Here is a 15,430-nt window from a genome sequence, read left to right as displayed (position 1 = left end):
ATAAGATTGAATGAGCATAAATCACGGCTCAAAAATAAAGTCATGCAGGCCCCTCTGGTGGAACACTTTGTAAACAGTCAGCATTCTATTGATCAAGTCCGCTGGAGAGTTATCGATAAGGTGGAGATGGGGAGGGAGGTGGGTAACTATGATGAATTACTGAATTATAGAGAACAGAGATGGATATATTCCTTAAACACAGTGAGTCCTCTTGGTCTGAATGCAGAATTGGAGTGGAGTTCCTTGATCTAACCTTCTGGGTGGGAGGCTCCTATAATACAGAATTGACTATTCCAGTAAAAGTGTTACTATCTCTTTAAAACCGGCAGGCCGGCTCGTGACGCTGTTGCCACGTAATCACGGGTGTACAGTGTACTCGGGCTCGGCATTATTTAACTGCAGTTTAGAACGCTGCCGCCATCTCTTTAGGTAGAGTGGTCGGGTTGCTGGCGATTGAATATCTGGTAAAATACGTATTGCTATTTTTGTGTCTTTTAAATACACTTGGGGCACTTAGAGGGCTATAATAATGTACACTACTTAATATATACTTTTGTTGTTCTCCAGGGGAAGTTCCTTGATAAAGCTAATAGCGAAACATGTCGGTATGACAATCCCTGGGCCAGAGACCACAAGTTACTAAGCTAAGTGTTGCTTTTTGAAAAGTAGACCAAATAGATTAAATCAAAACATAAGTAAAAATGACATATATAAAATTGATATATTTAAGTTAAGTTAGGACCCGATGAAGATTTGACACGTAAAGCTTTGGGCAATGAGATTGAATTGAGCCCTAAGTGGTGCCGCTGAGGATCCTTTAGAACGGTATAATAATATATATGCATGAGGGTACACCAAGATAGTTGAAGGTGTTGCTATCTTTGGAGGAATAAGTCATTGATTTGAATCCCTTGTGAAAAGTTACTGTTGTGCTATTGTGAAAATTCTAATAACAAAGCCAAGGCCATATTGAAGGACAGATGTTTGGGGAACTGAAAGAGAAAGGGAGGACAGATTAACTATGATTGAGTCTGCATTGACCTCGTTCATGCTGTTCCTTGATAGCCATTCTGTCCCCTTTCTCGAGGTGGTGGACGCCTTCGACCCCTGAGTCGTCTGCCCTGAATTTTCATATCTCCTTCCCCCGACGATTTATCAGAGGCCATTTCCCCTGATTCATCGCTCATAGCATCTGTATCTGCTGAGGAACTGTCAAAAACTACTTTTTTCTTTTGTATAGTTTAGTCCATTCTTTTATTCCAGGTGTATACTCTATTGAATTGATAGTCTCTTTCATCTCTTTTTATCTTCTTTATTTTTCCTTGCTTAATACCCTCTCGGAACTGACTCAATGACTTTTGCAATTCTTCACATTGTTTCTTAAAATCATCCTGAGATTGTTTTTCTTTCAATTCAGTCTCTATTAGTCCCACCTTAGAACATAGCTTAGTGGGGAAGGGCCGGGAAGGGGCGGGCCTGCCTCATTTTGACGAGGTGGGCCAGACGGCAGCAAGACCCGTCTGTCCGATCAACAATTAGAGGTTAGTTGGGGTGGAGGTTAGTTTGAGGGGGAGGTTAGGGAGGTCATCGGGGGGTGTTAGCGAGGGGGAGTCCTCTGGAAGGAGGGGTTGGGCACCCTTCTGCCAGCGATTGAGGGTGCCGATTGGGTGGCCTTCTGGCAGGAGAGGTTGGGCATCCTCTTGCCAGCGATCGGGGGAGAACAGGCGGCTGCATCCACAATACTTATTGCGGCAGGGAGATTCCTTGCATTTTGCTGGCCTACATTGTAAGTGTCTCTCCCTCTACTAGAGAGATGCGTAGGGCCTCCTAGGTTCGTCTAAGGCCCTTAGGCGAGCTTAAGCGGTCTTGCGAGCCTCCCCAGGCTCCCGGAGGTGCCTTCAATATAAGCGGCATGCCTGGGGAGCATTTTTTAAAAAATTGTGCATCCAGATTGGCTGATTATACAGCTGTAGGACGCCTTCAGCTGCCTAAAATCGGGACGCACTTTGCAGAATCAGGGCCTAAATGCCCTGATACAGCTCCAAAGCTCATAGAATTCCTATGAGCATTGGTGCAGGGTCAGAGCATTCAGTGCTCTGGGCCATGGTAGAAACCTCTACTATAGCTTAGTAAAAGGGGGTGGGGGGGGGTTAAAGAGTGAAAAACATAGAAAAAATATAAATTGTACAGCATTCGACTACTGAATGACAACTGCAAGAGATATAAAATTATCTATTGATCCTTCCAAACCACCTTAACTTTCTGTTCCCAATCTGGCTGTGAGAAGTAAGTATACATTGAATTTTATTTATTTCAATAATATACTATAATATGTTTGCGGCATATCCATAAATCTGCTCAGAAGGCACTAGAGGAAGATCACCTTTTCGCTATGTGTACAACAATGTCCTGACATTATGGCAGTGTGTCATTCTACATAGGCTTGTTTTCTTTGGGTTATGACACATGGCACCATCGAGGATTGCTTTAATACTTCATGCCAATGACTGCATGCCAGAAACTGACATTAATCAAGTCCAATCAGAACAAGACCTGGTGCAGAAGGGCTGGGTCTAAATTCTAATACCTAAGGTTTTGTGTTACTGATATTGAATTTAAAAAAAAAAAATGCTTTGCAATGAATTTTAAATTAAGCAAAACCTCTCACCAGAGATTTGTTAAAAGCAGACTAACAGTTGTTCTCTTCTTTTCCCTTTTAGTAGAGGGGCTTTAAATTATATATTAACCAAAAAAGTAAACAGAATAAAATAGTCAATTAAATATTAATGGAAGATGTAGTGGAATTGTTCTGTGGTACACTAAAAAACATCCTGAATGATTGAGCTGTGAATTGCTTTCCCAGAGGTATTGAAATATTCATCACTGCTATTTAATAAATGTTCGAAGACACTCATGTTTATACTACAGTGCTTGCAGGAGAGTGCTTACTACTGAAAATAGTTTAATGGAAGATGAACTTTTGTGAACAGCGAGTCACCTTAAATTATACAGAGTACACAGCAGAGAGAGCAGAGAAATCTCTGCACTGACAAATTGGACAGCTGAGAACATCTTTTCCCGAAAGCTCAGCGCATGGTAAAGTTTTTCTGTCTCCAGAATCATTACAGAGGACTTGTTAAATATGAATATTTTTGCACTTTATAATATTCAGCTAGAGTTCATATTATCCTAAGCCTCTTATCATGCTGGAAGAAACTGATAATATAATAACAAGAAAATGTAGGGATGTGCATTCATTAGTGTGCATTAGGCTCAGTAGTGTACCTTACTGCATGCAACATCAATTTTATGCACATTTCCCTGCAAATTTTAATGTGCATGCAATTGCTTTGCATCCATTAAAAGTTCTAAAATGAATATGTGGAATAAAAATAATACAAAAAAATGTAGATTTTTTGGTGGGGGGGGCTATGCATGTCTCTAATTAAATGATACTCATGGAGCAAACAATTCTGAAATACGAGGGGGTGCTGAAAAGTTCTCAGCCTAAACAAGAAGAGAATGGCGTGGATATGGTCTAATCAATGATCTGAAACAATGTCAAAACCTAGAATTTTGTTTCTGAAAATTGGCACTTAACAAAATAAGATTTGTAACACTCTTTTCAGCTACAGAGGCAAAATAACACTCAGAATTTAGAAAGTTGGTTGGGCTGAGAACTTTTCAACACTCTCTCATATAAGTTTTCTGGTTAAATTTAAGGCAGATATTTATTGATGTATGTGGGGATTTAGTTACTAAAGTTCATAAAGACAATAATATACCTTTTTGATCAGATAATGAGCAGCAAATGTCATAAGTGGCTGTTATTTTAACTTAACACATGCCCTTATTTGACGGCTTGACCCACAGTGGTAGATCTGTAAGACTACCACTAGGGTTCAATGGTGTCATTTTGAGCACATATGCACAATGGCGCAGGAACCACTGGGAATTGCTCCTGCTCACCCAGTAAACACTAGGGAATGTTGTGTTAGGTTCTAGAGAGGAGGTTGGATGGTTGAGATAGGAGTGAATATCCCTTTAATTGGCAGATGATGAAATGGCTGCTTTATGTAACTTGATGTTGAATGAGATCAAAAGTGCCAAGTAACAGGCATTTGGAGATGCAGATTTCCCATAAGAGCCGTAGAAGACACGTGTTGCTTTTGAGCAACAATGCAAAATAAAGGGCTATATTGATGGAGTTTCTGGAGTGAGATGGAAGAACATAAATGGATAGGGGGAGGCTGGGAAAACATATGGAATATCTGTGTGATGTCAGAAAGTGAGATTGCAGATCCACTATCTATGTCAGGGGTGTCAAAGTCCCTCCTGAAGGACCACAATCCAGTCGGGTTTTCAGGATTTCCTCAATGAAATACAATGGAAGCAAGCAAATAGATCTCATGTATATTCATTGGGGAAATCCTGAAAACCTAACTGGATTGGGGCCCTCCAGGAGGGACTTTGACACCCCTGATCTATGTTATAGCAGCCAGGAATACATGATGAGAGGTTGCAGCAGCCATTTTACTGAGGCACTACACTCCTGCCTTGAACAACATCTCACTGGACCATCAGTTGTTCAGGTAGGACCTGGAGACCTACTTAGCTATGGGGAGTGGAGTGGGAGGCCTGGTCGGCGGGAAGGAGATCAAGTGTTGCAACAGGCTATGGGGAGAGGGGGAGGAGGTTCAGGAGGTTTTTTGAAAAGGTTATTTAGCTGGCTCGATATTCAGTCGGGGCTGCATAAGCTACACAGAATTGTGCCCTAATATTCAGTGCCAGTGCCTGGACATAGCCCAGCACTGAATATCGGGGCATAATTTAGCTAACGATGATCAACATTTACAAAAATTCTGACACTTACCAGTTGACTATCAGGAGTAGATGTTTTTGTGCTCAGTGCATCTATCTTTTGGTACTGTTTTCAAAAACAAAATGTTATAAGGAAACCACCCCCCCCAAAAAAAAAAATAAGCCATAGGGATGTCTGTGTGCCAGTATTTTTAGTAGACTGGCCACACAGACATCCCAGTGGGGCAACCTAGAGGATACTGCAGTAGACTTCACATACAAGGTACCATGTATATATCTTGCCAAAACCCCCTTATATCGTATAGTGAGCCCTCCAGTAGTAGCAACAAAATGGAGTGTACTCAGCTATGTACTACTAAAATAGCCTTTAAGCCTGCAAGTGTCACCCATCTGCAAGTACAGTAGGTATTATGTGTGTTTGGAGGGCTCAGACTTTCCATGAGAAGTTTACCAATTAGAATGGGATACGTGTCTGGTTCCCCTTCTCTATAATAATAATAATAGTTTATATACCGCAGTACCGTGAAGTTCTATGCAGTTTACAAAAATCCACTGCATCAATCACAGGGGCTACTCCAGGGACCTGCTTGCTGTTCTGAGAGGAGTGGCTATTATATCTGCAGATGTCACTCCAGCATCTCTTAGGGGGCGGCAGGAGGTCAGTAAACACAGGGGGATTAAAGGGGAGGGTCATGGCTTTTTCCCTGCATTGGTCATCATCTAGTCAGTTTAGGCACCTTTTTTTGGCACTGGTTGGTGCCTAAAAATCAATAGGTGCCTCAAGTTAGGCACCCATTGCATGTCAATCACACTTAGGCGCCCATTACAGAATCGCACTGCGTGGCGCCTAACTTAAAAGTTAAGGGTCTGATTCTGTATAGGACTCCGGTCTCAGCAGCTGCCTAAGAAGTGATTGAAAATTGGGTACAAACATCTTATACAGAATTGCGTCTGCCCTAACAAACAGATGCCTAACCCCCCCCCCCCCCGCCCCCATTCTCTAACTGACACCCATGTCACCTGTGATGGTTAGAAAAATCGCACCTTAACCTGATCGTAAAGATAGGCAACTCGGCTGCCTATCTTTGCTGAGGGATCCCTTGCCATCAGCTTATTGTGGCAAAGGAATCCCTGATCATCTGATGCAGGAGGGGTCTTTGGCATCTGAGCCAATCAGGGTCTTAGGCCCCTCCCCAGTGCATCCCAGGATGCACAGAAAAGGGGAAGACCTGCCATTTTGAAGAGGAGGGCCTGCCGGCCAGAGAGAATAGGCATCCCTCCAGCCGGCCTTTGTTCAGAAAGGTACAGGGGGGGGGGGGTATGGGATGGGATGGGATATTAAGGTATGGGGGGTGGTGCTGGGTTGGGATGTTGAGGGTTGTCAACTGCTTAGAACTATTGAAAGCCGGAGTGGTATATCAAATTTTAATAAAACATTATAAGCCTATCCTAGTCCCACCCAAAACATACCTCCTACATGCCTTATTGAGATTTAGACACACTGCATATGAACTGCATATAAAACTGTCTTAAAAATGGATTTTCAAAAATAGCAATTTGGACATTTTGTCAAAAAAAAAAAAATCTATCTGCCACTTTGTGCCACTTTTGGGGCATCTTTCTGTTTTGAAAATGAAGCTCTTAATTTTTATCTCTTCCTGCCAATGCCTAAGTTTAGGCTCTGTTAGTTCAAAACTTTGCCCAAGCTCCCAAACACCAAGGAATACCTAAACACTGGTACATAAAAGTGTTTGCCTTCTTAATATAATATCTACCGTACTTCTATGTGTATATCACTGGATCCTATATATGGCACCCAAAAGTAGGGACTGATATTTGGGTAAATTGGCTAAGGAGCCAATTAATGTCAGTAATTGGGTGGTAATTGGCACCAATTTGTAATTGTATGTTCATTTTGCTATGTAATATTCTATAATAGTGTATTCCCAAATCCTATTGCACACAACCCAAAGGGGGGAGGGGGGAGAGAGGCATGGCCACAGGAGGTGTATGATTGTGTCAGGGGCCTTCCTAAAATTTGCATGCAGTGTTATAGAGTACCAGGGATGTGCAACCAAATTGGGTGCTGGGAAATACAGGTTTCAGCAAGGGTAAGTCCTGGTACCCAAATTTGGGCACCAAACTCGGCACTCAATCAGTGCTATTCTATAATTAATTAATTTATTATATTTATGTTAGCATTTATATACCACTTATAGCCTAAATGGTTTACATTCAGGTACTCAAGCATTTTTCCTTATCTGCCCTGGTGGGCTCACAATCTTTCTATTGTACCTGGGGATTTAGTAACTTGCCCAGGGTCACAAGGAGCAGCATGGGATTAGAACCCACAACCTCAGGGTGTTGAGGCTATGGCTCTAACACACTCCCCATGAGGAACTATTCTGCTTCTTGATGGTCTAGCTTTAGCCCAGGGGTAGGCAATTCTGGACCTCGAGAGCTGGAGCCAGGCCAGGTTTTCAGGATATCCACAATAAGTATGTATGAGATAGATTTGCAATTGCATCTGAAGGAGGCAGTGCATGCAAATCCATCTCATACATATTCATTGTGGATATCCTGAAAACCTGACCTGGCTCCGGCGCTCGAGGACCTGCTCTAGCCAATCAACCAAGTAAAGTGGGACAGGATGACAGATTTGCATCAAGGATAAGAGGAGAACCAACAGATTGAATTTCAAATTCATTGTGAACCACAGCAAAGTAACATAGAAAAGACCTGAAACAAGATCATGTTTTGGCAATCTGAGCCCTTGTCATGGGTCATTCAATCTTAATTTAAATAATAGAAACATGTAAGCCCATTCCTTTCTGTGTCTTATATTTCTGCTAATTTTAGCTCCTGTTAGAGAATGACAAGGGGCCAAATTTTTTCCCATCCCCACAGGAACCCAATTTCCCCATCCCGTCCCTGCAAGTTTTGTCAACGTCCCTGTCCTTGCCCCATTCCTGTAAGCTCTGACTTAACTGCACAATCCTCAAACACGGTTTTAAACTGGTTGAGGCTTGTGCAGGAGAGGACAGAACTTGCAGGAATGGGGCAAAGACAGGAAAATAATTTGCCAGGACGGGAAAATGAGTTCCTGTGGGGACAGGGAAAAATTTGTCTCCATGCCATTCTCTAGTTCCTGTTTCCTGATTGCCCCAACAAGGCTGACTGGACAGAACTCTTGCCTCCCAGGCAGGTAAATGGAACGACTGGCTGGGTAACATTATCATGCATTCCTCATCCTACTTCAGTTTTAGAAAAGCAATAAAAACAAATTTGTTCAATCAATTGTAACCTAATAATCTTATAATGTATCACTACTCCCAACCTTTACCTTATATACGATGACTTTGTATTGTACCACTTCACTGTATTGTACCACTCCGCTGATTGTCCAGCACCTCTTATTGTAAACTGCCTCAAACTATCATGGCTTTGGCGGTATATAAAAAAAAAATTATTATTATTATTATTACTTCTTCTCTACCTCTGGAGTGTATTTATCTACTGTTGGGTTTTCAGAATATCTCTAATGAATATGCGTAAGAAATATTTACATGATTGTCTCTTCCATTTTCTGTATTATATTGTCTTTATGTTTTTAAGTCCATTATTCTAATTTGTATTTTATCTGTATCCCATGTATTAGCTCACCTTGTTGTGAACCGCCTAGAACTTTTTCGGTATGGCGGCATATAAGAATAAAATTATTATTATTATTATTATATGGAAATCTCTCTCATGCATATTCATTATCAATAAGAAATACCAAAGGGCTTATCATAAATTTTTTGATGCATATTTACTAGGGACATCCTGTAAATTCAACTGGCTGGGGTCCCCCAGGACAGAGTTAAGAACCACTGATCTATATCTATCTTTAGAGAGATAAATATAGATATAGATAGATAAATATATGTGTGTGTTTGCTCTTAGTGTTACTCAACCGCAGTAGTGATGTGCCCACAGTTGGAAAATGTTTAAACTTGCCTGCATAAGGTACCTGGCCTTCTTTGCAGCTTCCCACACAGAATAACCAAAACTAGAGCATGTGCATAGCCATCATTTAATTACTGTTTCATCAAGCTAGATAAATATAGACAAACTGTCAGGGAAGCAAGTTGTGCCCTGGATTACGGCAGCGCTGCCAAGACGAAGAGGGGGAGATGTTGTCAGAGCATGAAGAGCAGTTAACAGTGCAGTTGAGTAAAACTAATGGAATGCATCCTGGAGTAAATTAGATGTTTTAAGATATGGGATTAATGTGAATCATTGCTAATTGCTGCTTATTGCAAACATAATAAACAGGCAATTTAGCTTGCTATAATAAAATATCTTCATTCATAACAAAAAGTGAAGCATCTACTGAAACCAAATGAAAGAGAATTAGTGCAGGATGAAAACACACCGGGGAGTGATAACAAGGCAATGGTTTTCTTTTAATAACAAGAATTTACTACCTTTCAAAAACTTGCATAGAATATAGCCATGACATGATAAGGAAATTTGAAATGTCGCAAAAGCATGGCCTTTAGGTGTCATGAAAGAAGAAGCTCATTCATTAACCAATAAATCACAATGGATAACTCCAGTGGAGGAGTTCTCCATCAGGACGTACCCAACCAGTCAGGTTTCTAGGATATCAACAATGAATATGCATGAGATATACAACATTTCTATGCAATACTTCCACTATATCCAAATCTATCTCATGCATATTCATTATAGGTACCCTGAAAACCTGACTAATTGAGTGTGTCCTGAGGACTGCATTGAGAATGCTTGCTCCAATGTGAAAAACAGGAGCTATCAGTTTTAACTGATAAATACAGTACCACTAAGAGGTAGTAATGCCAACTTGGCTGATGACCTTTCCATTCTAAAATATCATCTTTCCCTTGTCTTTTAATTCCTCTGCCAAAATGTTGTTTTCTATTGATACTAGGAGTTGGTCTGGTCATACCACTGGCAACATAATCACAAGGTATGAGGACTAAACCAACTTTAAGGCCTCAGGCCCCCTCCTACTCATGAAAAATCCCCTCCTTCCCTTCACCTCTCTGACCTGCATCCAGAAATGGGTCTTCCATCCCCCTCAGAAGACCTATCCACTCCCAACCCCCTAGCCATCCAAATAGGTCCCATCCCCCAGGTCTACTTATATCCCTGGTGGTTCAGTGGGAGTCATTAGGGGCAAGAATGCCGCCTCCTTACTCCTGCCCCTTGTGGCTGCCTTGGAAAATGGCTGCTGTGACTTCTTCCAGACAACTGCAAGGGGAAGTTTGAAAGGATTGTGCTTCTGTCCTTAATGATCCCCCTCCCCCAGGACGAAAAGCTGAATAACTACTGGGCCCACATAAGCTCCAGCAGCCTGTTCACACACATTTAGCTCCCAATATTCAATGCCACTTGGGCATTCCAGTGATTACGATGTCCAAGCACTGACTTAAACAAGTTTTGGGACGTTTTAGGTTTTGATTAATGTCCTACTAAATTTATAAATCAATGCATGATAAAGTGATTTAACAGACATTGCATACTTTTTTTTTTTTAAAAAGAAGTAATAAAATATTAATGCATGCTAACAAATACACATCCCTAGTCCCAAAAGAGGACATCATGAAGTATTTAGAATCCTGTTTCCTCCAGCCCCAGATACCTTCCAAAATCCAAAGGCCCACCTAATTGATTTAACACACGTGAAGGTTCATTTTTGAAAATGACTTCTAAGTCCGACTTGGATGTTTCCTGCTAAATATCCAAAATCAGAAGCATAGAACCTTCCATTTTCAAATGGGATGTCCAATTTTTTTTTTTTTTTAAATCACCTACTTAGATGTCTTGGCCACCAAAATGTCTAGGCTGCCAGGATGTCTAACTTTATTTGTCATTTTCAACTACAAAAATGTCCAAATTAGAAACATCAAAATCAGCACCACTTAGACATGGGAGGGGCCACCATTCTAATGGCCTGGTCATACAGACGTCAGCAGAGCAGTGAGACACCTTAAAGGGCACCCTAAAATTCATCTGCATACTGAACCCTAAAATACTAGCTGAGAACTCTAGAGGACATCATGACTCATCCAGGCATAAGAGGGAAGAAGGGTAGGTGGTATGTGAGAAGAGAGTAGAATAGACAAGTGCAAGGTAGAGCTCAATATTTGTTGAAACAGATGAACAGAATTTTTTAGAAGGGGAATAAAGTAGAAGGACTATTAGCTTTGCAACTGAGGGGGAGAGAGTGAGATGTGTTGGGCTCAGAGGGATCATGAACAAATTTTGGGAACATTATTAGGATCTGCTTACACACAGGGGACCTTTCAGGGGTCCTTGACAGATGTATATTTGAAGATTTCTTGTAGAGTTCTGCCTTTTGTGGTTAGCCACCAAGGAAGGTACATAAGAACATAAGTAATGCCTCTGCTGGGTTAGATTAGAGGTCCATCATGCCCAGCAGTCTGCTCACGTGGCAGCCCATCAGGTTCAGGATCTATATAGTAATCCTCTATCAATACCCTTCTATCCCCTTTTCCTTCAGGAAATCATCCAATCCCTTCTTGAACCCCAAAACCGTACTCTGTCCTATCATGCCCTCTGGAAGCGCATTCCAGGTGTCCACCACCCTCTGGGTGAAGAAGAACTTCCTAGCATTGGTTTTTAATCTGTCCCCTTTTAATTTTTCCAAATGCCCTCTTGTTCTTGTAGTCTTTGAAAGTTTGACGAATCTGTCCCTCTCCACTTTCTCTATGCCCTTCATGATCTTGTAAGTCTCTATCATATCCCTTCTAAGTCTCCGCTTCTCCATGGAAAAGAGCCCCAGTTTCTCCAATCTTTCAACGTGTGAAAGGTTTTCCATACCCTTTATCAAGTGTGTCGCTCTCTTCTGAACCCCTTCGAGTGTCGCTCTCTTCTGAACCCCCTCGGGGAAGAGGTTAGAAGTAGAGAGGGCATTAAGTGGCTTAAGGATGGGAAGGCATGTGTTTAGATAGATATGGGATAGTGGCTATTATATTGGTATGAGTTTTTCATAGGGTATTAGAGGGGAGTGGCCTTCCATGGTCTATGTATGAGATTATTTCACAATATTTCATAAAGAAGGGAGATCTGTGGAGAAATGTGTCGAATATAGTCCAATTTTGCTACTGAATTTAAATATAAAAATCTTTTCAAAGGTGTTAGTGACATAGCTGGAAGGAGTGATAGAGATCTTAGGATATAGGGTGTCACGATCCTAGCCCTAAAGCTGAACTCGTGCCCAGCCTTGCTAGGGCTAAGGCCACCCCAAAGATACAAAATGCTAATAAAAGAGATAGGGTGGTGAGCTGTAAGAAAGAATTCACTGACTGCCCCTTTAAGCATGAATCAAATCATTGTCAGGGACTGGAGGTTGATAAGGGGAACAGCCTGGAACAGCCTCTGAGACATGCCTCTCCCTCTGCTAGTCCCCAGCTGAAGGTGATAAGCAAGAATTCAGGCAAACCTAAGCAGGCAGGGCAGGTAACTCCTCCCCCTCTGAGAACAGGGCGTGGGAAGTTGTGCAATTTAGAGGCTGCCCTCAGAAGGAGAAAGGCAGTCTTTCCTGGGCCAGCTACAGGAGAGGACTCACCTGATGGAACGCTTGAGCCCCAGGATATAGAGATGGCTGAAGCCGACACTGACCTTAGAACCAGCCAGCAGACAGTACCAGAACCCATGGACTGGACACAGACGGAAGGACTGCCTGAAGATTCCTGCATGGACTTGAGTTAAGTGGCAGATCTGTGTAGTCTATAATATAGCAGTGATAAGCTAATGGGGTGTTGCTCAAGGCAAGCTGCCTTGGGAATAGAATGAGGCTGGTACTGCTATGTTCATTTGGAACAGGGAGAAAAAAAAACGTTTGTTTTGTTCCAAGTTTTGAATGATTGAATACCTGAAGTTTATGAGCTATGTTTTGACTGGGTTAAGATACCTGAGGGAAGTAAGTAGCTTTGGGGAGAATCCACTTACCATTTGGGTGGGTTAGTGGAGCCATTCGTGACATTCTGTTTTGCAGAAAAGTTTAAAAGGTGGATTCACTTACTCCCCTCCCCCACATCAGCTTAGCTAAGCTGATTGGGAACAAGCCAGCAGAACTACAAGGCTTGGATGTAGCACTATCAAGAGTGCTAGCTTTATTGCTGAAGGCCTAGTGGAGTTTTAAGGCAGCAGCATTTTTGGACATTTATTTAGACCAGCTAACAACAATGTTTTTGGACTATGTGATATTTTACTTACCTGAGTTAAGGTGGTAACTGAGCTCTTTTGGTTTGAGCTCTGCTTTACTTTGTTTATTTGCTGGACTATCATTATTACTTGTGGGGTCAGGACTAGCTGTGCATAGACTCCCACATGCCACAATAAAGTGCTTTATTTTGAACCAAGATTTGATTTTTCTTTGGTGACAATTATGGTTCCAGTATTATCAAGGCTGTTCCAGCAGGACTTCCTACTTGCAGGAAGCACGTGAGGGCCACGCTGAAGTGAGCAGAGTCCGGGAATACTGAAGACACAGGTACCGGCTCCGCTACAATTGGTGGCAGTGGTGGGATATAGCGCCTCCTGCTGGACACTAGTGGAACCTTGAAAAAAAAAATTGGGAAAAAAAAAAAAAAAAAAAGTTTTGGACTTTTGAATTTTTTTTTGTTTCAGCTTGTTGTTTTAGTTTGTTATGTTAGTTCCTGTCCGGAAGAATCTGGGATCCTGCGGCTTCCGTTGGTGTGTACGGAGAGAACACAAGATCAGGAGGATCCAGGTGGATCGAGTGAACCTGAGTCGGAAGGAGGACCTGATTCGGATAAGAGGACAAAAACGCAGATAAGCGACTGGGGGCCAAGGAGGCCTACAATCCAAAGGCTGAGACTCACCTTGCTCTCTGGTAAGAGACGTAACCAGGGGGGGTGAGGGAGATTGACTACCCTTGTATTGTGGTACCGCACTTGGGTTGGTCTTTCTGTTTGTTTCTTTTTGTAGGCTGCCCGGCACGATGGACCAACAGCAGCTGATTGCTTTCCTGACCGCCGAGGGGCAAAAACAAAGCAAAGACCTACAGGCTGTACTCAAGGCGACCCAGGACTTATGGGAGCACAGCCAGGAACAAGCCAGGCAGCAGCACAATGAACTTGTGATGGCAATGGGTGAGCAGACCAAACTATTAGCTCAGCTGCTACAGTGCTCATTCCCAAGTACAGCCGGTGGGCCAGTCCAGAGACTGGTAGCAGAAAGGACTACTTCCTTAGAGGCCCCTGAAGAAAGTAAGGAACAGGCCCGGGGGGATAAGAATACAGGATCCCAAAGGCCGACCCATAAAACGGGGTGGTCCAAGCCCAGGGAGGTCTCACGGAAGGGGCTACGTTGTTTCTGCTGTGGGAAAGTGGGGCATACACAAAGATTCTGTAAAAAGAAAAGAGATTTTGTGTATGCCCGGGGACTAGCGGACAAGCACCCTAGGGAATATCGGGTGAAGGTCCTGGTAGCGGACAAAGAAGTCTTAGCTCTGGTTGACACAGGCGCCGAGCAATCGTTGGTGTCAAGAAAACTGTGGGAAGAGCTAGGTGAAGGCCCAGGCACAGTGATGGAGAAGGTACCCATAACTTGTATTCATGGGGAGGCCCATGAATACCCGCTTGGACACCTGAACCTTCAGTATAAAGGAAAAAAATCTCTCTTACCAGTGGCCGTATTAGATTCGGTGCCTTACCCCTTAATATTGGGACGGGACTGGCTAGTACAGGCACAGACAGGGAGGTTCAGCGGCGGTGAGAGACAGGGAGGATATGTGTTGGGCACTCAGGTAGAGGGAAGTATAATTGATGCTTCAGCAAGGACACGCAGATCCCGAGCGCAGAAAACAAAACAGTGGAAGCCTACGATTAGGTGGGCCCCACTGTCGGACCAGGCCAGGGCTCCCACACGGGCATACCCTAGGGCCGCGGGTTATGACCTGTATGCTGCTCATGACCAAGTTATCCCGGCTAAGGGAAGGGCCCTGATAAAAACCGACATTCAAGTGTCTCCCCCACCAGGTGCCTATCTTAGGGTAGCACCAAGATCCGGATTAGCATTAAAACAGCTAATCGATGTAGCCGCCGGGGTCATTGACCCAGATTTTAGGGGTAATGTAGCGGTGCTACTAGTCAACCATGGTGACAAAGAGTACAGAGTGCAAGTCGGGGAACGAATTGCCCAGCTAATCTGTGAACGGATTTGGCACCCCAACCTAGCACAGTGGTCTCGCCTCCCAGAGACAGACAGGGGGGAACAGGGATTTGGATCCACAGGGGTAGGGACTCCGGAAAAGGGAGCTCGCGCTGACTTAGGTCCCCTCCTGAGGGAAGAGAGTGAGGCTGCTAAGCTAGCCGACTTGGACGCGGAGATATTGAAATTAAGGGATGAGCTGACATCTACACGAAGGGATTGGGAGGCCAAGCTAAAATTGCAGGTAGAAGCCAAGTCTCAGGCGTGGGAGGGTCAGTTAATGAGGAATAGGCAGCAGGCTAGGGATGAAAGCACTGCCCAATGCCAGAGAGAAGCGGAAAAACTGGCTGGTCTCATGGCACAGGTGACCGCCCAACTGGAA

Source organism: Geotrypetes seraphini, chromosome 1, assembly GCF_902459505.1.
Source record: "Geotrypetes seraphini chromosome 1, aGeoSer1.1, whole genome shotgun sequence".
Lineage (NCBI taxonomy): Eukaryota > Metazoa > Chordata > Amphibia > Gymnophiona > Dermophiidae > Geotrypetes > Geotrypetes seraphini.
This window is presented reverse-complemented; position numbering follows the sequence as displayed.